Below are 21,533 nucleotides of genomic sequence, written 5' to 3' on the forward strand. Positions count from 1 at the left end.
CTATATAAAGAATATTCCAAACAGGAGAAAGTCTGCAGATGCTGGAAATCCAAAGCGGCACACACACAACATGCTGGAGGAACTCACCAGGTCAGGCAGCAACTATGGAAATGAATAAACAGTTAATGTTTTAGGCCAAGAACATTCATTAGGACTGCTGAAGGTCTCAGCCCAAAACATTGACCATTTAATATTTTCCACAGGTGCTGCCTGGCCTGCTGAGTTCCTGCAGCATTTTGTGTGTGTTGTGATATAAAGAACATGCTGTTTTGCAGATATAATTTTGATTATTCAGTCAGGAAGGAAACTGTGATGTGTAAGTACAAACAAGGTTTTGCTTATACCAGGAATTCACAACCTGGTGTCCATCGACCCCTTAGTTAATGGTAGGGGTCCACGGCATTAAAAAAGTTGGGAATCCCAAGTTTATATGCTTTACATGAACCTTTGTTTCAGTTATATTTTGACATTACAGCGGATTTCAAACAAAGATTAATGCACATCAGAATTGCTTTAAATGGGAACTATTGTTTTTGCTTCATTATTCTCTTTACTTTTGTTTCAAAGGACAGTCCTGAAAAGGAATAATAAACAAAAAAGATGAATATGCAACACTCAAGATTCTTTGGTTCAGAATTCTAGTAAGAAGGAAATGTGTGTGTTCTACACATATAAAGTACCATAACGATATAAAATGAGAAGATAACCAGAAATACTAACAGCTCTAGGCAATTGGAGGATAGTTCCCACAAATGTAAGTTAAAACTGGAATGTAGTTTGATGGGAAGAAGTCACCTCAATGCTCGGACACTTGGTACACCTATAGGAAGCATCTCAGAGCACTGGAGTATCATCAACAATAACTACATTCTTTCTCTACAAATTCACTGAATGACAAGCAAACCAATGTCAATATCCCTGGTAAAGCCCTGATTGCTCTTAGTTGGCAATGTCGGACAAGCCATGTAATTTGTTCATCTGATACTAGCCTTTCAAGACAATTAATCTACTCCAAGGCCTGACTTTTCCCAAGGTGAACAGTGAGAAAGCTTCAGTCAAGGGTATAATCGAAATTTCCTTGAAGAAATGCAATATTGTATATCCGCTGATTCCTGAGAACTTCTGGCACATGCTCTTCAAAGTCATATAGGAGCAGTTGGGATGGTATGGAGGATCTCAAGGTCATATATCAGGAGCACAGTGAGGCTCTGTATAAGCAGAAGAAAATCACTTTACGAAATTCTCGATGACCAGCCCTGACCATTGTTGCCTGCCCCATCTGTGGAAGAGTCTCCACTAGCCATATTGCTTTTATTAATAACCACCTCAAAATCCACAAGAAAGGAATAGAAGGAAGACATCCATAATCTTGAGGGATTGTCTAATAAGATTTGTGGAATACAATATGTATTTGGTGGGCAATATAAACCACACTTTACTCTCACTCACAAATGAGTCTCATAATGAGATTTTTGTATGCGTGTTTCAATGCAAGTGTCGAATATATGAGCAGTGAATTTTTCAAAGGTGGATGAGAACAAAGGAAGGGAAGGGATGAATATTTAGTTTTACTTAATATTAAATATATAAACTGCAAGAGCTATCAGGCTCTAATGAAGCATGTTTTTGCATGGGGGGGTATAAACATAAAAACATAGAAAACCTACAGCACAATACAGGTCCTTCGGCCCACAAAGCTGTGCCGAACACCCCTACCTTAGAAATTACCTAGGCCGAACATGTACGTACTTAGAAGTTACCTAGGGTTACCCATAGCCCTCTATTTTTCTGAGTTCCATATACCTGTCCAAGAGTCTCTTAAAAGACTCTATCACCTCCACCACCGTCGCTGGCAGCCTATTCCACGCACTCACCACTCTCTGCGTATTAAACTTACCCCTGACATCTCTGTACCTACTTCCAAGCACCTTAAAACTGCGCCCTCTCGTGTTAGCCATTTCAGCCCTGGGAAAAAGCCTCTGACTATCCACATGATCAATGCCTCTCATCATCTTATACATCTCTATCAGGTCACCTCTCATCCTCCATCGCTCCAAGGAAGAAAGGCCGAGTTCACTCAACCTGTTCTCATATGGCATGCTTCCCAATCCAGGCAACACAATTTAGTATTAAAATGGAACTCCTGACACGGCTTCCCTGATAACATAAATGTACTGCAAAATAACTCCATTTGCCTTTCTTATCTCTTGAGTAACCATGATTTTGTCTTCAGTAAATACCAAGGAGAAATATTTGTTAAAATTAGAATGAAATTGGAATGAAAAGGGCATTTAGCACACTGACCTTCAGGGCACTGTTTTTAGGAGTGAGGAGATTATGTTGCAGCTGTACAAGTTATTGACGAGGCTGCATTTGGAGCACTATGTACAGTTTTAGTCACCGTTACAGGAAAATCTGGTTAAAGATTTTTAAGGAGGTGGAGTGAAGTTAAGATGGCACTAAACGGCAACTCCTTTGCTTGTATCTTTGGAAGCTCTACTTACATCTTTAAAATCTTTATTTTTCCTTTTCTTGGTTCTTTTGAAGACCCTGACCTGGAGTTGCACGCTGACTTTGGTTCTTTGCGGGAAAAGGGACCTGTTCCCTTTCTGCCATTACAGACATTTACACTACACACTGCATCCACAAAGCTAAGAGCATTGTGAAGGACCCCACGCACCCCTCATACAAACTCTTCTCCCTCCTGCCATCTGGAAAAAGGTACTGAAGCATTCGGGTTCTCACGACCAGACTGTGTAACAGTTTCTTCCCCCAAGCCATCAGACTCCTCAATTCCCAGAGTCTAGTCTGACACCAACCCACACACACACACTCAACTGAACACCACTCTACTCCCTATGCAATTTTTGCTCATTCCTTTCTCAATTCATGCTAAAACATTGTTTACATTTACAACATTTATTATTATATTGTAATTTGCTGTTTACTGTGCCTATTGTCTTGCTTATTAATTATTGCATTGTCTTGCACTGTTTTGTGCACTTTATGTAGTCCTGTGTAGGTCTGAAGTCTAATGTAGTTTTGTGTTGTTTCATGTAGCACCATAGTCCTGAGGAATGTTGTTTCATTTTTACTGTGTACTGTACCAGCAGTTATGGTTGAAATGACAATGAAAGCGACTTGACTTGACTTCTCTGGGTTTCAGGACTGGCCGTTGTTTGGCACGCCAAGGGTTTGGCCTGAGAGTCTGGCTTGTATTTGGAAGCCTCAGGGCTCTGGAGACAGGAGGATTGAGGGACAGTGTCAGGGCAAGAGACCCGTGTGTCGTCGGGGGAGTCGGGAAATCTACTGCTGTGGGCCCGAAGACCCGGGATCTTTGTGATCTTTGGGCACAGAGCTAAAGAAAAGTGATGTAACGGACTTTTAACATCATGAACCAGTGAGTTGTTTGTTATGTCTCCCCGCTCGCTGGGAAAATGGAGACAATTCTTCCTCCCTTGTTAGGGAGAGAGAGAATCTGCAGTATGTCGGATGCCGGGTGAAATGCGAAGTCTTTGGGGTTCTGCAAGTCTGTGTCTTCATTATTAATTTGCTCACACTTGAGTGCTTGGTGGTGATGCTGATGCTTGCTGTTTTTATGCTAATGAGTGGAGGGGGAGATAGTTGCTCGCTGCCGTTTATGGGGGGAGTTGGGGGGGGGACTTTGGGGTTCATACGTTTAACTGTTGTTCATTCTTTGGGGATTCCTCTGTTTCCGTGGATGGTTGCAAAGAAAAAGCATTTCAGGATGTATATTGCATACATTTCTCTGACATTAAATCATTAAATTGTATCTTTGAGCCTTTGAACCTTTTAACTAAAAAGAAATTGTAGAAAAGACTTATGAAGTTGTTGCCAGGACTAGAGTGTCTGAGTTATGGAGAGAGATTAGGTCTTTATTAGGAGGATGAGGGGTGACCTTATAGAAATCTTGCAGATAATCAGAGGCACAGAAAAGGTGAATGGTAACAGTCAGTCCAGGGTAGGGGAGACCAAAACTAAGGCGGCACAGATTTAGTATGAGTGCCAAAGATTTAAAAGGGTCCTAAGGGGTAACTTCTTCAGGCAAATGGTGGTGACTGTACGAAGTAGCTGTCAGAGGACGTGCATAAGACAGGTATAGTAGTATTATTTAAGATGCACTTGGAGAGGTACATAGTGGGGCAGGACTTCAAGGGATATGGACTGAACACAGGAACTTGGGACTAGCCTGATGGGGATCTTGGTTAGTATGGATTCAATGGGCTGAAGGGTCTGTGCCCATGCTGTTTTGCTGCATGAATCTAGAATGCTGTTAAAAGCAAGTTAGCTGGAGTCCCTGCCTTGATTTGCTCGAAAAAAGGAATTCAAGAGGAATGCAGAATTATAAGGAGATTGCTGATGTTAATGATGGGGATAGGAAGAGTGAGGCCATGAAAGGATTTGAAGACGGCAGTGAGAATGCTGAAGTTTTAACAATGGGAAGATGTGATTTTCTTCAGGGGCTCTATGCTTCCTGATGTCAGTGCACTCAAATGTCAGCAACACGTCTTATGTTCTCATATCAGCTTCACATACAAAATAACAATGGTATGAGCTATTTTTGTACCACTTCCCAGTCAGGGGAAGAGAACCTGCATGAACTTGAATTGAGAAGTACAGTTCCCATCCTTGAATCCATATGCCAATAAAATCCATGCTGTCAGATGAGAACCCATGGAGTACCAGACTGTGAAGCTTTACTGCAAGGCATCAAAATTAAATTTTACATTGCAGTGTTTACAATCATACTGCATACTGTGTAAAGACAATGATAAATCTGAGACATTCCTGCACTCTTTCTGAAATCAATTTGCAAAGATTACCGCAGTTAAATATGAAATTCTAAATCCAAGTAAAAACAAATTAATGTAAAAAAAGAATCTGCTGGATAATTCTCCTTGAGGAGACCTGCATTCTCAGTGTAATAGATAGTGTATCACTATCCTGCTTCCTTGATCCACAATCCCTGTAAACTCAAATCCTCACAGGATATGCATGATGTTTAACGAACCGTCTCAGTTTTACCTTGCACAGTAATCAACTGTACATATGTGAAAAGTAAATCTGACTGCTTATTGAAATCGTCAAAAATAAGCTATTAAGGCAACCCTTCTTAACTGTTTCCAAAGTAAAAGAGTTAAAGTTGAAAGAGACCCTTCTACATACGGATTTGGTGTTTTTCTTGGAAATCAGGCCACAGTCAATGTTACAATTCTGCGGTATGATACCAGCTTTCTGCAGTTCTCCTAAGAACAGCTTAAATTGTAGAATAAGTTGCCGCTTTGTTTGATGTTGAGCCAAACTGCTCAATTTCTGGGGCAACCCTCCAGTAAAACCTAATCAAAGAAGCATAGTGAAAAAAGTCTGAGTAACCCTCAATCAGTAGAGAATAGAAAAAAACAGTTAAAAGTGAGCTTTTATTGTAAATAAAATAAATATATTTCAAAGGTATAAAATTCCTCACTTAATTGTAATAAAGTCCCTAGTTACAACTACAAAATAGTGCAACCATTACATTTCCCATTTACAGTTAAATTATACTGTAAATACAGATTTGGTATTTTCCTTGGAAAGCAGGCCATTAAAGGACATGTTTAATTCATTACAGTTATTTATAATATTCCTCTACATAAAAATGTGCATAATTATATGCATAATATTTTGGTAACTATGGGGGGTTAACAATACATTTAAGTTTACAGGCTACTTTTAGGTGATATAGAAATCTGCCATTTAGCTCATGAAAGTCACTTTATTCACTTATTCACAATACCATGATGGTTACAGAAAAGCAAATTAAAATTAAATTTGATAATATTGTTATGAAAAGAAATGCTGCATTGTACTGAGGACATTCCACACAAATGTTTGAGCAATGAGAGGGTGATGCCCAGTCAATTATTGTAAAGCAAATGATGCGCTTCTACAACAATCACATACTTTTAGTATAAAAAAAAACAGGAGCTTACTTTCTAATAAGGATTTCAAATGAATGTCCGTGAACAGATCTGTAAAGACATTGTTAAGCTGATGGCTAAGTGATGAACACCGTACATTTGCCCAGGCTGTATAACATGTTATTCTTGACTGTGGGGGCATTTAGGCAAAGTGTCCTGAATTGCAAATGATATCTGAAAGTAAAGCAAAATAACCATTTAAAGAAATATGTTAGTATTCCAAATAAGCAAACTATTTGTCATATGATGCTGCAAACATGAAATTAAAATAGAGATCGTTGTTTGCAGCTAAAGCAGCAATTGTGATGAGGGAAACAAAGTTAGTGTTTCAGTCATTCACCCTCCCTTTGTTGGTATTCACTGGGGATAGATAACACACTCCAATCACAACACTAAATACTTGCACTTACACTGGCACTACAGTGAGGAGTGAATGGACTGGACAGTACTCAGGGATTCATCTTTGAGTCCGAATAAGTACACCACAACTGTCACTGACTTCACTAAAACCTCTGTGGATGAGTGTGTGCCTACAAGAACATACTGCACATACCCAAATCAAAAGCTGTAGATGAACCAAGAGGTTTGTAGTCTGCTGATGGCTAGACTACAACAGCATTCCAGTCTGGCAACCCAGGTCTGTACATGAAAACCAGGTACGAATTGTGGAAGGGTATGTCAAGAGCAAAGGAACAATCCTGAGCGAGGTGAGAGGCGAAGTCAGATGCATGGCAGCTCTGGCAGTGTTTGCAGGCCATTACTTCCTACAAAGCAAAACCTAACAACATGAATGGCAGTGATGAGCTCAACGACTTTTATGCGTGATTTGAAAGGGCAAATAAAACTACAGCTATGAGGGTCCTGGAGCACCTGGTGATCCTGTGATCTCGGTCCTGGAGACCAAAATCAGGCTGTCTCGCAAGGAGCCTGATGGAGAATCTAAGTAGGGCTCTGAAAACCTGTGCCAACCAACTGGCTTGAAGACATTTTCAATCTCTCATTTCTATAGTCAGAAGTTCCCACCTGCTTCAGAAGAGCAGTAATTATACCAGTGCCCAGGAAGAGCGGAGTGAGTTACCTTAATGACTATCACATCTATGGCGATGAGGTGCCTTGAGAGGTTGGTCACGGCTAGAATTAACTCCTGTCTCAGGAAGGATCTGGACCCACTACAATTTGCCTTCTGCCACAGTAGGTCTACGGCTCTTAATGCAGCCATAGATCACCCGGACAATACAAATACTTATGTCAGGATGCTGTTTATTGAGTACAGCTCAGCATTTAACACAATCATTCCTACAGTTCTGATTGAAAAGCTCTAGAAACTGGGCCTCTGTATTTCCCTCTGCAACTGGATCCTCGACTTCCTAAATGGAAGACCACAGTCTGTGCCGATTGGAAATAACATCTCCACCTCGCTGACAATCAACACTGGTGTACCTCAGGGATGTGTGCTTAGCCCACTGCTCTGCTCTTTACACTCTATAAGACCAAAGAAGAGATGGTGAACTTCAGAATGGGTAAAACGAGGGAACACACACCATTCCTCACAGAGGGATCAGAAGTGAAAAGAGTGGGCAGTTTCAGGTTCCTGAGTGTCAACGTCTCTTTGGATCTATCCAGGACTGAACATATCGATGCAGCTACAAAGAAGGCACAGCAGCAGCTATATTTCATTAGGACTTTGAGGAGATTTGATATTCCACCAAAGGCACTTGAAAATTTCTACAGATATACCACGGAGAGCATTCAAAATGGCTGCATCACTGTCTGGTATGGGGGTTGGGTCTACGGCACGGGATTGAAGTAAGCTGCAGAGAGTTGATCTCATCACCCAGGCCATGCCCTGTTCTCATTGCTACAGTCAGGGATGAGGTACAGGAGCCTGAACACACACACTCAACAATTCAGGAACAACTTGTTCTCCTCTGACATCCGATTTCTGAATGGACATTGAACCCATGAACACTACCTCACTACTTTTTTGTTTCTATTTTTGCACTACTTGTTTAGTTTAACTATTTTAGTGGACTACTCAGACTTCTTAGTAATAGAAATCATCGAATATTTACAAGACTCTTGCGCTTAAAAGCAAAGTACCCTTAGTCTAAGCTATTATATAGCTTGAGAACTGAGCTTGTTCCGCTCAGTCATGGAGCAGAGAGATCTATAGCACGGAAACAGGCCCTTCAGCCCATCTAGTCCATGCCTCACTGTCATTCTGCCTAGTCCTATCAGACCACACATGGATCATAGCCCTCCATTCCTCTCCTTTCAACGTGCTTATTCAAACTTCTCTTGATGTTGAAATCAAACCCACATCCACCACTTCCTCTGGCAGTGAAGAAGCTCCACTTCAGGTTCCGCTTAAATATCTCACGTTTTACCCTTAACTTATGACCTCTAGTTTTAGTCTCACAATAGTAAGAGCCTACCTGCATTAACCCTATCTATTCCACTCACAATTTGTATATCTCTATAAACTCTCCTCTCATTCTCCTACACACCATGGAATAAAATCCTCGCCTATTCAACTTTCCCCTAGAACACAGAATGTCAAGACCCAACAACAAAATAAATTTTCTCTGTACTTTTTCCATCGTATCGATATCTTTCCTGTGACCAGAACTGCACATAGTGCTCTAAATTTGGTCTCACCAAGTCATAGAAGGCTGTTGGATTCAGCAGTGACATTGACCAGCATAATCTCAAAATTCAGCTGACACAGACAGCAAAACATGGTATCATATAAACCTCACTTAGACAAACATATGCATGTATGTATGTACCATCCATACAAAAGTCTTAGACATAAATATGCCTAAGACATTGGCATGGTACTGTAGTAACTATAAGTATCGCACTGTACTGCAAGGATGAAACACCTGAGGGAGAGGCTGAGAAGGAATGCAGGGATGGGAGGAGGGTGGCACAGGTGCAGACATACCCAACCCTGAGAAACCAGGCAAGGTCATTTGATTACAAACAATTGTTTTGTTGACCATTTCAGAATGTCTCTCTGGTGCTTTCCACTCCCTCCTCTCTCCCTTCCCCTTTTCCCGACTAAGAATCCCCTCTCCCTGTCCCTTTCCTGCTCTTAGTCCGCAACAGTGACCCATATCAGAATTAGGTTTATCATCACTCACATGTCATGAATTTGTTTTGGTACAGTAGTAAAGTACAATACAAAAAAATTATTACACTGCTGTGCCAAAGTCGGAGGCAACCTAGCAAATTACATGTGCCTAAGACTTTTACACAGTACTGTATATTCCATATTTGTTTCACTTTGTCTTTTTTGCAGCCTTTTTTCACTCTCATGGCTTAGCTTTTCTTTTAGTTTTGCTTCACCATCAAAGAGAGATACATCGTACTCATTCTACTTGTCTAACGTATACACTCTGTGGCTACTTTACTAGGTATATCTGTACTCTTGCTTGTGAATGCAAAATCTAATCAGCCAAACAGACGGCAGAGCCTCAGTGCAGGAAAGCATGCGGACATGGCCAAGAGGTTCAGTTGTTGCTCAGACCAAACATCAGAATGGGGACAAAATGCGACCCGAGTGATTTTGACCGTGAAATGGTTATTGGTGCCAAATGGGCTGGATTGAGTGCCTCAGAAACTCTTGATCCCCTGGGATTTTCACACACAACAGTCTCTGGAATTCACAGAGAATGGTGCAAAAAACAAAAGACGTTCAGTGAGTGACAGTTCTGAAGGCGAAACTGCCTTGTTAACAAAGTGGCCACTGAGTGTATGTTTGCGCTCTTCTGCTGCTGGGGTCCATCCACTTCAAGGTTCAACGTGTTGTGCATTCCTGATGAAGGCTCTTTGGGCCAAAATGTTGACAGTTAACTCTTTTCCATAGATGCTGCCTAGCCTGCAGAGTTCCTCCAGCATTTTGTGTGTGCTACTTTGTCAGAGGAGAATGGCCAGACTGGATCAAGCTGACAGTAAGGTAACAGGAACTCAAATAACTACGCATTACAACAGTATTGTGCAGAAGAGCATCTCCGAAAGCCCAACATGTCAAATCTTGAAGTGTATGGGCTGCATCAGCACAAGACCACAAACACACACAGTGGCCACTTTATTAGGTTATAGGAGGTGTCCAAGAAAGTGGGCAGTGAGCGTACATTGCAAGTTGATGTCTGATCACTAATCCTCGCTGTGCCACCCAAAATTGACTCTTTTTTATCTGCTCTTTTTCCAGTTAATTAACGAATCTTTAATCTTGTAGTAGATTTATATGTGGCAAATACCTCACCTCCTCACACCCTAAGGCACTTCCACAATCTACAAAGCACAAGATAGGAACCTAATGAATTACTTCCAACTTGAACACCAAAAAAAACCTGCAGATGTTGCAAGCCTGAAATTAAAAAAAAGAATGTGCTGGGAACACTCAGCAAGTCAGGCAGTATATGTGTAAGCAGAGGCAACATTAACATTTTAGGTCAAAGATCCTTTGTCAAAATTGTGAAAAAGAGCAAAAAGTTAGATTCTAGTTGCAGAGGTGATGGGAGAGAGATAGGGGAAAATAAGGAACATTTGGGCGGGGCGCTGTTACAACATGTGTTGGGGAGGTGGGAGGATAAGAAATTAAGACCACACCGGGATAATGAATTAAAGTGGATTTAAACAACTAGGATTATTTTGGAAAGAATATGTTTCTAAATTATGAGCGATTGTTTAAACTGGTGCAGTTAATTCGTGATCCATAGGGAGGGGATAGTGGGCTGCGTTTCCAGCACCTTTCAATAAATTTGAGAATGTCCCATCCCAACTGCTTCTCATTCTGCGTTTCAGAAAAAGAAAACTTGAGTGAATTATCATGACAGTCGTTCTCCTTAACACAGCACTAACCTCAATATCCAACTAAGACAACTGTTACAATTCACGTAAATTCCTATGACCTCGAACGAGGATATCTCCGGAACACCGGGACCCACTTGGCACTTCCCGGAAAATACAAAGCTGCTGGTCTCCCAGCAACCGAGGAGGCTGTCCTTCCCATTGGCCCTTATCTCGATGATAGAGCGTGTTAAAGACGGATCCAGCATTGTTTGCAGTTTCCATGACAAGTATCTGGTCTGTTGCAGCTCATGTCTTTCCTACTCCCGGCGGTGCTGGCATGCAGCGTTTGATTTCCTAACTGACGTCACGGTGACCCTGACATCCTCTTGAATGAATTTAAGGCTGCATTATTTATGGAGAAGGCAAAAAGGAAAAACACACTCAATAGTAGGATATTAGAAAACGTGGCTGAAGAGAGCGATCTTGTTCTGGGGTGCTGTCAGGTCTCACACCACCAGATTCAGACACAGTTACTACCCCTCAACCATCAGGCTCTTGAACAAAAGGGAATAACAACACTCACTTTCCCATCTACTGAGATGCTCCCACAAACAATGATCTCACTTTCAGGACTTTTTGTCTTGTGTTTCATGTTCTCCTTATTTACGTTTGCATTTGCACAGTTTGTTGTCTTCTGGTTGAGCTTTCATTGATCCTGTTTTCGTTACTAATCTATACATTTACTGAGTACGCCCTCAGGAAAATGAATCCTCGAGTTGTATATGGTGAAATACTGTATATGTACTCTGATAATAAAATTTAGTTTGACTTTGACTTTGTGCTTATTGAATTCTTTGATGGACACTTAAATGTGCCAGAAGAAAAAAAAGCTGAGGTTAGGAATTAAAATTAGTAAGTGAAAATCAAAAATAAACTGCAGATACTGGAAATCTAAATCTGAAATTTAAAACAAAATTAGCAGGTCAAGCTGCCTCTGCAGGCAGAGAAACAATCAGCTCGATTTTGTTTCTAAGATGCAGTTGACCTACAGAGTATTTCCAGTGTTTACTGTTTTGTTTAGTGCATTTGGTGACAACGCCATATTTTATGGCTTGTGGGGTCACGATGGACTGAATGGCCTCCCATTGTGTACAATAGTTACATTATAGTAGAGACATTATGGAGAATAATGGTAACTTCGGAGTAACTGAAAAGAAGATATTTTTGGAGGATTAAGATAGTATCACAGCACATCAAAGCCATTGACCTTACAACCACGGCCATCTACTTCCTTAAAAATACAGATTTTTAAAGGTCATGGTGTTTATTTTATTCACTGTTTGCTCAATTTTCCTCCAAGAAGACCACAAATTTGTCATGGTTTGGAGGCTAACATGCCTCAGTGACCCGGAGAGCTATGTTGGCTGGAGTCAGGGCTTTATGCTTTGGCTCTTGGTAGGGTCACCCATGCCAAACAGCTTAAAGGGTAGAGGCCAGACTAAGAGGGGTCCACCGGTCCTCCAGTTTTGGAGATTCGATTCATAGCGAATGACCCTGACTGGTAAAACAAAATTATTATGGAAGCAGCAATGATGAATCCTTCTACATCTGAGTGTGATGGTATTCCTGAGTCTCCATCCGGGACTTGCATGACTGACAGGAGTGAAAACCGAGAGGAAGCTACTGACATGATGAAGGAAGCCCTAAACACTGACAGAGATGGAGGACCTTCACTGGTGCCCCAAACACCAGTGGCATAATGGAGCTTGTATTTTCCAAGCCCAGAGCAATTTTCACATTGATGTCCAAATCTACTTATTGTACTTCAGTGTTTGCAAATGATGAATGCAATCTATTGCGCGATTTTTTTTCCATTTTGTTGACTCTAGGTACGAAGTACTATCGGAAGCTTTAAATTGGATTTTAATTGAGTGAATCGATATAGTTGTGACAAATGAATTTTAACATCAGCAACTGTGTGGTTGTCTGCTATAGAATAAAGAATAGAGCATAGCATATGCGAAATGATAGGCAATAAACATACTGCTTAGTGTTGAGGCCAAAACTTTTATCCAACCACAGGACATTATGCCACATCTTTACAGTATCCTCTAAGTGATGCTTTGCAAAATCTTTACAGGCTAGGATATGCTTTTTTTGCTAACAGCGTGTTTGCTGTAAATCTAATACTGCACATCAGCCAAGTAACACTGTAAACCTACTGTAAAGTATGGTGGAGATAGCATCATGCTGTGGGGATGGTTTTCAGCAGCAAGGGCTGGAAATCTGGTCAGGACTCATGGGAAGATGAAGGCTCTAAATACAGAGAGATCCTGGATAAAAACCTGCTGGCCTCTGCCAGAAAGCTTAAACTGGGGTGAAAGTTGGTATTTCAGCATGACAACGATCCTAAGCACACAGCCAATGCAACCACGGAGTGGCTTTAAATGATGAAAGTTGATGACCTTGAGCGGCCCTGTCAGATCCTGACCTTAGCCCAATTGAACATCACTACAGGAAGGATGTGGAACTATAGTAAGGGTGTAGAGGAGATTTCCAAGGATGTTGCCTGGATTGGGGAGCATGCCTTATGAGAATAGGTTGAGTGAACGTGGCCTTTTCTCCTTGGAGCGTGGATAATGAGATTTGACCTGATAGAGGTGTATAAGATGATGAGAGGCATTGATCATGTGGATAGTCAGAGACTTTTTCTCAGGGCTGAAATGGCTAGCACGAGAGGGCACAGTTTTAAGGTGCTTGGAAGTTGGTACAGAGGAGATGTCAGGGGTAAGTTTTTTATACAGAGAATGGTGGGTGCGTGGAATGGGCTGCCGGCAAAGGTGGTGGAGGCGGATACAATAGGGTCTTCTAAGAGATTCTTGGATAGGTACATGGAGCTTAGAAAAATGGAGGGCTATGGGTAACCCTAGGTAATTTCTAAGTAACTACATGTTCGGCACAGCTTTGGGGGCTGAAGGGCCTGTATTGTGCTGTAGGTTTTCTATGTTTCTATGTAACATCTCCGGCAGGATCTCAGGACTGCTATCCACCACTGCTCCCCAACTAACCTGGCACTGCTTGAGCAATTTTGCAAGGAAGAATGGAAAAATCTTGCTCTATCACTTTGTGCAAAGCTAAGAGAGGCTTATCCAAAAAGACTACTGGCTGTAATAGCTGTGAGAGGTGGTTCAACTAAGTACTGAGCAAAGAGAGATGAATACTTTTGAACTGCTGACATTTTAGTTTTTGAAGTTTTAGTTTATCATGCTTTGTTTCCTATGGTGGGGGGATCTACAACCAGAGGACACAGCCTCAGAATAGAGGGGTGTCCTTTTAGATTGGAGATGAGGAGGAATTTCTCCAGCCAGAGAGTGGTGAATCTGTGGAATTCTTTGCCACAGGTGAATGTGTGGGGCGGTGGCAAGTCTTTACGTATATTTAAGGCAGAAGTTGATAGATTCTTGACTGGTCAAGGCAGGAAGGGGTACAGGGAGAAGGCAGGAGATTGGGGCTAAGAGGGAAAATGGATCAGCCATGATGAAATGGTGGAGCAGACTCAATGGGCCAAATTGCCTAATTTTACTCTTGCATCTTATGGTCTTTACAATTTTCCCTGGTTTTTGGGCTCTGCTGTGAACAAAAGAGCACGTGATTCACAAATAAAAATTCTCAGTTAAATTGATTTAAATCCCAGGTTATAATACTCATATATGTAAATGAAGGGTTGGGGGCTGAATACTCATCATTTCTCAAATGTTGTGAGCATCTCTGCTTCCATCACCCACTCAGGAAGCAAGCAATAGATTCTTATCACCCTTACACCTCACCTTAAAACTAAGCCCTCTGACACATGCAGAAGTTCCCTGTTATCTACTTAGATATCAGAATCAGGTTTATTATCACTAACATATATCATGAAATTTGTTCTGTAGCAGCAACATTACAGTCCAATTCATAGAATATACTATAGGTTACAAAGGATGAGAATCACAGTAGCATAAGGGCTAGCATGATACTATTACAGCTCAGGGCGTTGGAGATAGGATTTCATTTCTGGCGATGTCTGTAAGGAGTTTGTACTTTCTCCACATGACTGCGTGAATTTCTTCTCGGTGCTCTGGTTTCCTCCCAAAGTCCTACCAGCTAGTAGGTTATTTGGTCATTGTAAAATTGTCCCCTGATTAGGCTAGTGGTAAATCGGTCAGTTGCTGGGCAGTACTTATCGTTGGGCCAAATGGATCAGTTCCATGCCGTATGTCTAAACAAAAGACAAATAAATAAATAAAAATAAACTGTGCCAAAGACAAATGATGAGGTAGGGCTCATGGACTGTTCAGAAATCTGATGGTGGAGGTGAAGAAGCTGTTCTTAAACCACCGCATGTGTGTCTTCAGGCTCCTGTCCTTCCTCCCCGATGGGAGTAATGTACGGAGAGCATGTTCCAGATGGTGACGGTTTTTCGTGGTGAATGCTGTCTGTGATGCAACCAGTTAGAATGCTCTCCATGGTACATCTGAAGAAACGTGAAAGACTTGGTGACATCCCAAATCTCCTCAAACTCCTAATGAAGTTGAGCTGCTGGTATGCCTACTTCAACGTGTGGGCCAAGGGTAGATCCTCTGAGATGCTGAAGCTGCTCACCGTTTCCACCACAACCCCACAATGAGAACTGGTGAGTATTTTCTCGACTTCCCCTTCCCGAAACCCTCGATCAATTTCTTGGTCCTGCTGCTGTTGAGTGTCTTTATAATGTTGTTTACTATCTAATCTGGTCCTTAAGCTTCTGATTTCTGCCCTGATATTTCCCCTGCATTCAGTGTAACAGCCTAACCACACAGGCCATGTGCCATGTGTGAGAGTGTCCTGACGAGCTGCATCAGCATCTGGTGCAGGAATGGTAAAGCCATCTGACTGCGTCCCGAGAGAGGATTGTGAGGACTGCTGACAGGATTATTGGCATCTCTCTTCTTCCCATCCAAAATATTTATCAGGAGCACTGTGCATGCCCACTGTGTAGTGTGGTCAATGATTCCGCCCATTTGTTAATTTATTTGTGGTAATGTTATTTTATGTGTCGTGTGTGTGAGTTATATGTACTGTATTGTGCAGCTTGGTCTGGATGAACGATGTTTAGTTTGGTGGTATACATGTTTACAGTTGAATGATGATAAGCTTGAACTTCAACTTGAATGCATATTCCTTTGTTCATGTGTCTGACAGCCACTTAGACATAGCAAACACACGAGGGGTGATTGATAAGTTTGTGGCCTATGGTAGAAGGAGTCAATTTTAGAAAACCTAGCACATTTATTTTTCAACATAGTCCCCTCCTACATTTACACACTTAGTCCAGCGGTCGTGGAGCATACAGATCTTGGACCTCCAGAAAGTGTCCACAACAGGGGTGATTGATAAGTTTGTGGCCTAAGGTAGAAGATGAGTTATTAACTTCAAACTTTCTGCATAATCACTAAAGAGTTGAACTGCACGTGCATGTAATGAGAGCGGTATAACTCATCTCCTTCTACCTTAGGCCACAAACTTATCAATCACCCCTGATGAGTTATTAACTGATGTTATTAACTTCTAACGTTCTGCATAATCACTCAAAGAGTTGACCTGCATGTGCATGTAGCAACAGCTGTATAACTCATCTCCTTTTACTGTAGGCCACGAACTTATCAATCACCCATTCTGTGAACACTTTCTGTAGGTCCAAGATCCGTATGCTCCACGACCACTGGATTAGGTGTGTAAATGTAGGAGGGGACTATGTTGAAAAATAAATGTGCTCGGTTTTCTAAAATTGACTCCTTCTACCTTAGACCACAAACATATTTATCACCCCTCGTAATCATTTTCAATATTTATTTTATTTAAAGATACAGCATGGAACAGGCTGCTCAGCACTTGTTTAACCCTAGCCTAAAACGTCCAATGAAACTACTAACCAGTACACCTTTGGACTGTGGGAGGGAACACTACACTACCATGGTGCCCCCTACAGTACCTGAACCAGATCCTTCATTAATTCATAACTCAAGGTATATTTATTATCAAAGTATGTATGCAGTATACAACCTTGAAATTTGTCTTCCCACAGACAGCCATGAAACAAAGAAATCCATGGAACCCGTTCAAAGAAAAATATCAAAGCCGCCCCCTCCCCCCGCAACATGCAAAACAAAATGTGCAAACAGCAAAAACAGGGTGAAAAGCACAGAATATAAATCACAAAATCGAAAGAGTCTACGCATATTCGGTTCAATCTAGCACTGTGTCGGTCATTATCTTCAGGCTGCCCCGATCAAAATCACCCAAAACAGCAACAAAAAAAATGGAGTGATCAGAAACCAGAAACTCAACATAACATGTAGGAGAGTCCAACCCGCAAACCGTTGACAGAGACCTGGGACTCCAGCACAATCCTCAGCCAGCATTGAGCAAGAGAGAGAGAAAGGCCATGCAAAGCTGGGGACCTTCCTCCAGGAGCAGTGAGTGAGTGGGAGAGACAGACCATCATACACGGGCACTGTCCTTTGCCAGCAGTGAGTGGGAGGCTGGTAGACCTGCTCACCTTGTGCTCTCACCTCAATGATTTCAATCTTCCTCCACACTTTAATTGGCGAGATTGGCAAGAAATAGAGTTGATCATGCGCTCACGCCCTGCCTCCAGGCATCTTGACCTCGAGGCCCCACGCTTCAGCCGATACCTCACTCAACACCCTCTGTGACTGCAGTGCACCAGATTGCTCGATCAGACCAAAGCACATGACAAAAAAGTAGATCACAAGCTCCAACAGTGCAGACCCACCGTTAAAAAAAAAGATGTGAAAGAAGGAGTTTCATGAACCGTCTGGAGGATTTTACCTTTGGTCGTTTTATTCATTGGCATCATCTTCTTCCAGCTAAGGCAGAAGAAAGCTGTTTCTTCTGGAATGTCTGGAGATAGTTCTTGAAGATAAGGATGAAATATAATTGAAGTACTATGAAATACTGAGGGCAGACTGTTGAAAAATGACTAATTGGTGCCACTCGATGCTCAAGGAGGAAAATTGCAGATTTTATCTCCCGTATAAATAAATGCCTTTTTTTATATCAAGGATTAAGGATCAACTTTAAAATTCAAAGTTCAATGTAAATTTATTAATAAAGTGCATATAAGATTCATTTTCTTGTGGGCACTCGCAGTAAAAACAAAGAAAGCGTTGGATCGATGAACACCGCATACAAGATGGACAAACAACCAGAGTGCAGAAGACAACAAACTGTGCAAATACAAAGATAAAATAAAATAAAAATAACAAGTAAATAAGCAATAAACAACAGGAACAAGAGTTAAAGAGTGCTTGAAAATTATTCCATAATTTGTGGGAATAGTTCAGTGTTGGGGTAAGTGAAGTTATTCCATGTGGTTAGAGATAAAAACTGTTCCTAAACCTGGTGGTCAGGATCCCAATGCTCACCATATACCCTGTATATGGTGAATTAATGTAAATAGGTATCTATTAATGAGGGATTTGATGTGAGGTGTGTTGGTCAGGGCATGACATGCAGCAAAAAAAACCACATTCAGCATTTATAAAGAATAAAGAATTATATTAAAATGTGTAATGGTTAAAGTACAGATGTAGAATAAAATGTGCATGAATACATAAATACCAGTGTGTATTTACAAAGTAAACAGCTTTATATAAAGTGTTTACAGTACAGGGCTGTGACAGGAGTGATCGATAGAGGGTAGTGGGGTGGTAACTAGAATGGCTGATCAGATTAACTGCCTGGGGGAAGAAATGCTTACGAACTGTTTTCTCCAATACAGGTATAGTATCACAAAGTCAAGTCAAGTCAAGTCAAGTCACTTTTATTGTCATTTTGACCATAACTGCTGGTACAGTACATAGTAAAAATGAGACGTTTTTCATGACCATGGTGTTACATGACACAGTACAAAAACTAGACTGAACTACGTAAAAAAAAACTACACTAGATTACAGACATACCCAGGACTGCATAAAGTGCACAAAACAGTGCAGGCATTACAATAAATAATAAACAAGACAATAGGGCAGTAAGGTGTCAGTCTAGGCTCTGGGTATGGAGGAGTCTGATAGCTTGGGGGAAGAAACTATTACAATGTCTGGTCATGAGAGCCCGAATGCTTCAGAGCCTTTTCTCAGACAGCAGGAGGGAGAAGAGTTTGTATGAGGGGTGTGTGGGGTCCTTCATAATGCTGTTTGCTTTGCGGGTGCAGTGTGTAGTGTAAATGTCTGTAATGGCGGGAAGAGAGACCCCAATGTTCTTCTCAGCTGACCTCACTATCCGCTGCAGGGTCTCGCAATCCGAGATGGTGCAGTTTCCGAACCAGGCAGTGACGCAGCTGCTCAGGATACCCCTGTAGAATGTGATGAGGATGGGAATGGGAGATGGACTTCCCCCCGCCTTCGCAGAAAGTAGAGACGCTGCTGGGCTCTCTTTGCTATGGAGCTGGTGTTGAGGGACCAGGTGAGATTCTCTGCCAGGTGAACACCAAGAAATTTGGTGCTCTTAACGATCTCTACCGGGGAGCCATCAATGTTCACATGTACATTGAAACATTCAGTGAAATGCATTGTTTGCCTCAACCAGAAACACAGTCCGAAGATTGTGCTGGGGGCAGCCTGCAAGTGTCGCCACCCTTTGGGTGCCAACGTAGCATGCCGACGAGCCCGTAGATCTTTAGACAGTGGGAGGAAACTGGAACAGCTGGAGGAATCCCACAGGTTCACAGGGTGAACTCCTTACCGACAGTGGTGGGAGTTTAACCCAGAAGGCTGATCACTGGCAGAGAAAACATTCGCTCTGACTGCTGCGTTAACTTGCCACCCAGTCAGCCATGTTGTTCTGACATATCCAACAGTGACAGGTAAACCATGGGGAGATTTATAAAAGTGGAAAATCCATTACACTGGGGCAGTTCCACTCTCTCACCTCATTCAGTAGCATGAGTGGTTGTCTCAAACTGAGGCCTTTCTTAGTTCAAGTCAAGTCAAGTCAAATTGCTTTTATTGTCATTTCAACCATAACTGGTACAGTACACAGTAAAACTGAAACAACATTCCTCCAGGACCATTGTGCTACATGAAACAACACAAAACTACATTAGACTTCAGACCTACACTTGACTACATAAAGTGCACAAAACAGTGCAAGACAGTACAATAATTAATAAACAAGACAATAGGCACAGTAAAGGGGAAAATTACAATATAATAATAAATGATGTAAATCTAAACAATGTAAACAATGTTTTAGCAGGAATTGAGAAAGAAATGAGCAAAAATTGCAAGGGGAGTGGAGGGGGAGGTGTGTGTGTGTGTGTGTGTGTGTGTGTGTGTGTGTGTGTGTGTGTGTGCGTGTGTGCGTGTGTGCGTGTGTGCGTGTGTGCGTGTGTGCGTGTGTGCGTGTGTGCGTGTGTGCGTGTGTGCGTGTGTGCGTGTGTGCGTGTGTGCGTGTGTGCGTGCGTGCGTGCGTGCGTGCGTGCGTGCGTGCGTGCGTGCGTGCGTGCGTGCGTGCGTGCGTGCGTGCGTGCGTGCGTGCGTGCGTGCGTGCGTGCGTGCGTGCGTGCGTGCGTGTGTGTGTGTGTTTCAGTCTACACTCTGGGAATTATAAGTCTAATGCCTTGGGGGAAGAAACTGTTTCACAATCTGGTTGTGAGAGCCTGAATGCTTCAGTACCTTTTGCCAGATGGCAGGAGGGAGAAGAGTTTGTATGAGGGGTGCGTGGGGTCCTTCACAATGCTGTTTGCTTTGTGGATGCAGCGTACGGTGTAAATACCTGTAATGGCGGGAAGAAAGTTGCAGTGGATGATCAGGACTTCTTCTCTGCCTTGTCTGGTCCTTCATTCTCCACAAAGCATTGTGGATCTGCCTTCCTGGCCATTGGAACTCACTGTTGATCTCATCCACCCTGTCCACCAGAGCTGACTTCACATGCTAGGACAGACATGACCCTATCTCACCAGGATATAAAGCCCGCCATCTGCCCTCACCTGGTTTCTCCCATCTGTCCAGGCAGTGTGGCCACTGTCACATGCAAACAGCTACTTGGAGCCACAGGTGAGAGTTGAGAGACTGGTTTGGCCCAAAGAAGAGTGAACTGCCCCAGAATGAACAGGGCAAGTCCCTTCACCAGAGGTGTTACCCCTTCCTGGACATCCCATCCACCATACACACACATTGTGGGAACACATTCTTTTGACCACAAGCTCCAAAACAACCAATAAACTCCATTACACATTGATCCACACATTACACCTTAATTCTTGTGCTGTTCTGTAGGGAGTCACTGTATTCCCTGTGGAATGCATGGGTTTTCCCCAGGTACTCAGGGTTCCTCCCACAGTCCAAAGATGTACCAGATAGGTTAATTGATCATTGTAAATTGTCCTGTGATTAAGTTAGTTGTAATCGGGTTTGTCGGAGATTGCTGGGGCAGCGTCTTTCGAAAGACTGTAAGGCTCTACTCCTTGCTATATTGCAAAGTAAACAAATAAATAAAAAACAAACAAACAAACAAATATTCCCCAGATTCTACCTCTCACCCACACATCAGAGGCGACTTACAACAGTCAATAAACCTTTGGCACGTCTTTGGAATGTGGGAGGAAGCTGAAACACTAGGGAGAACGTGCAAAAAAATGGTTAAATATCTCTAGTTGCCTCACATGAATGTTATCAGTGCATCTGATGAAAAAATATGAAAGGGTTTAAGGAT

The 21,533-nt window shown here is 42.1% G+C and overlaps 1 protein-coding gene across 1 annotated transcript in view; it reads right to left on the reverse strand.

Moving 5' to 3' along the window:
- LOC140734920 (uncharacterized) overlaps positions 1 to 6,016 on the reverse strand; it is a 127,424-nt gene extending 121,408 nt beyond the window's left edge. The window contains exons 1-2 of the mRNA XM_073059624.1: positions 5,991 to 6,016; positions 5,188 to 5,357 (exon numbers count right to left, since the gene is read on the reverse strand). The gene's annotated coding sequence lies outside the window, so the exon portion shown is untranslated. The remainder of the gene's footprint in view (positions 1 to 5,187; positions 5,358 to 5,990) is intronic.
- Positions 6,017 to 21,533: the final 15,517 nt, after the last annotated feature.

This window comes from Hemitrygon akajei, chromosome 10 (assembly GCF_048418815.1).
Source record: "Hemitrygon akajei chromosome 10, sHemAka1.3, whole genome shotgun sequence".
NCBI classification, from domain to species: domain Eukaryota; kingdom Metazoa; phylum Chordata; class Chondrichthyes; order Myliobatiformes; family Dasyatidae; genus Hemitrygon; species Hemitrygon akajei.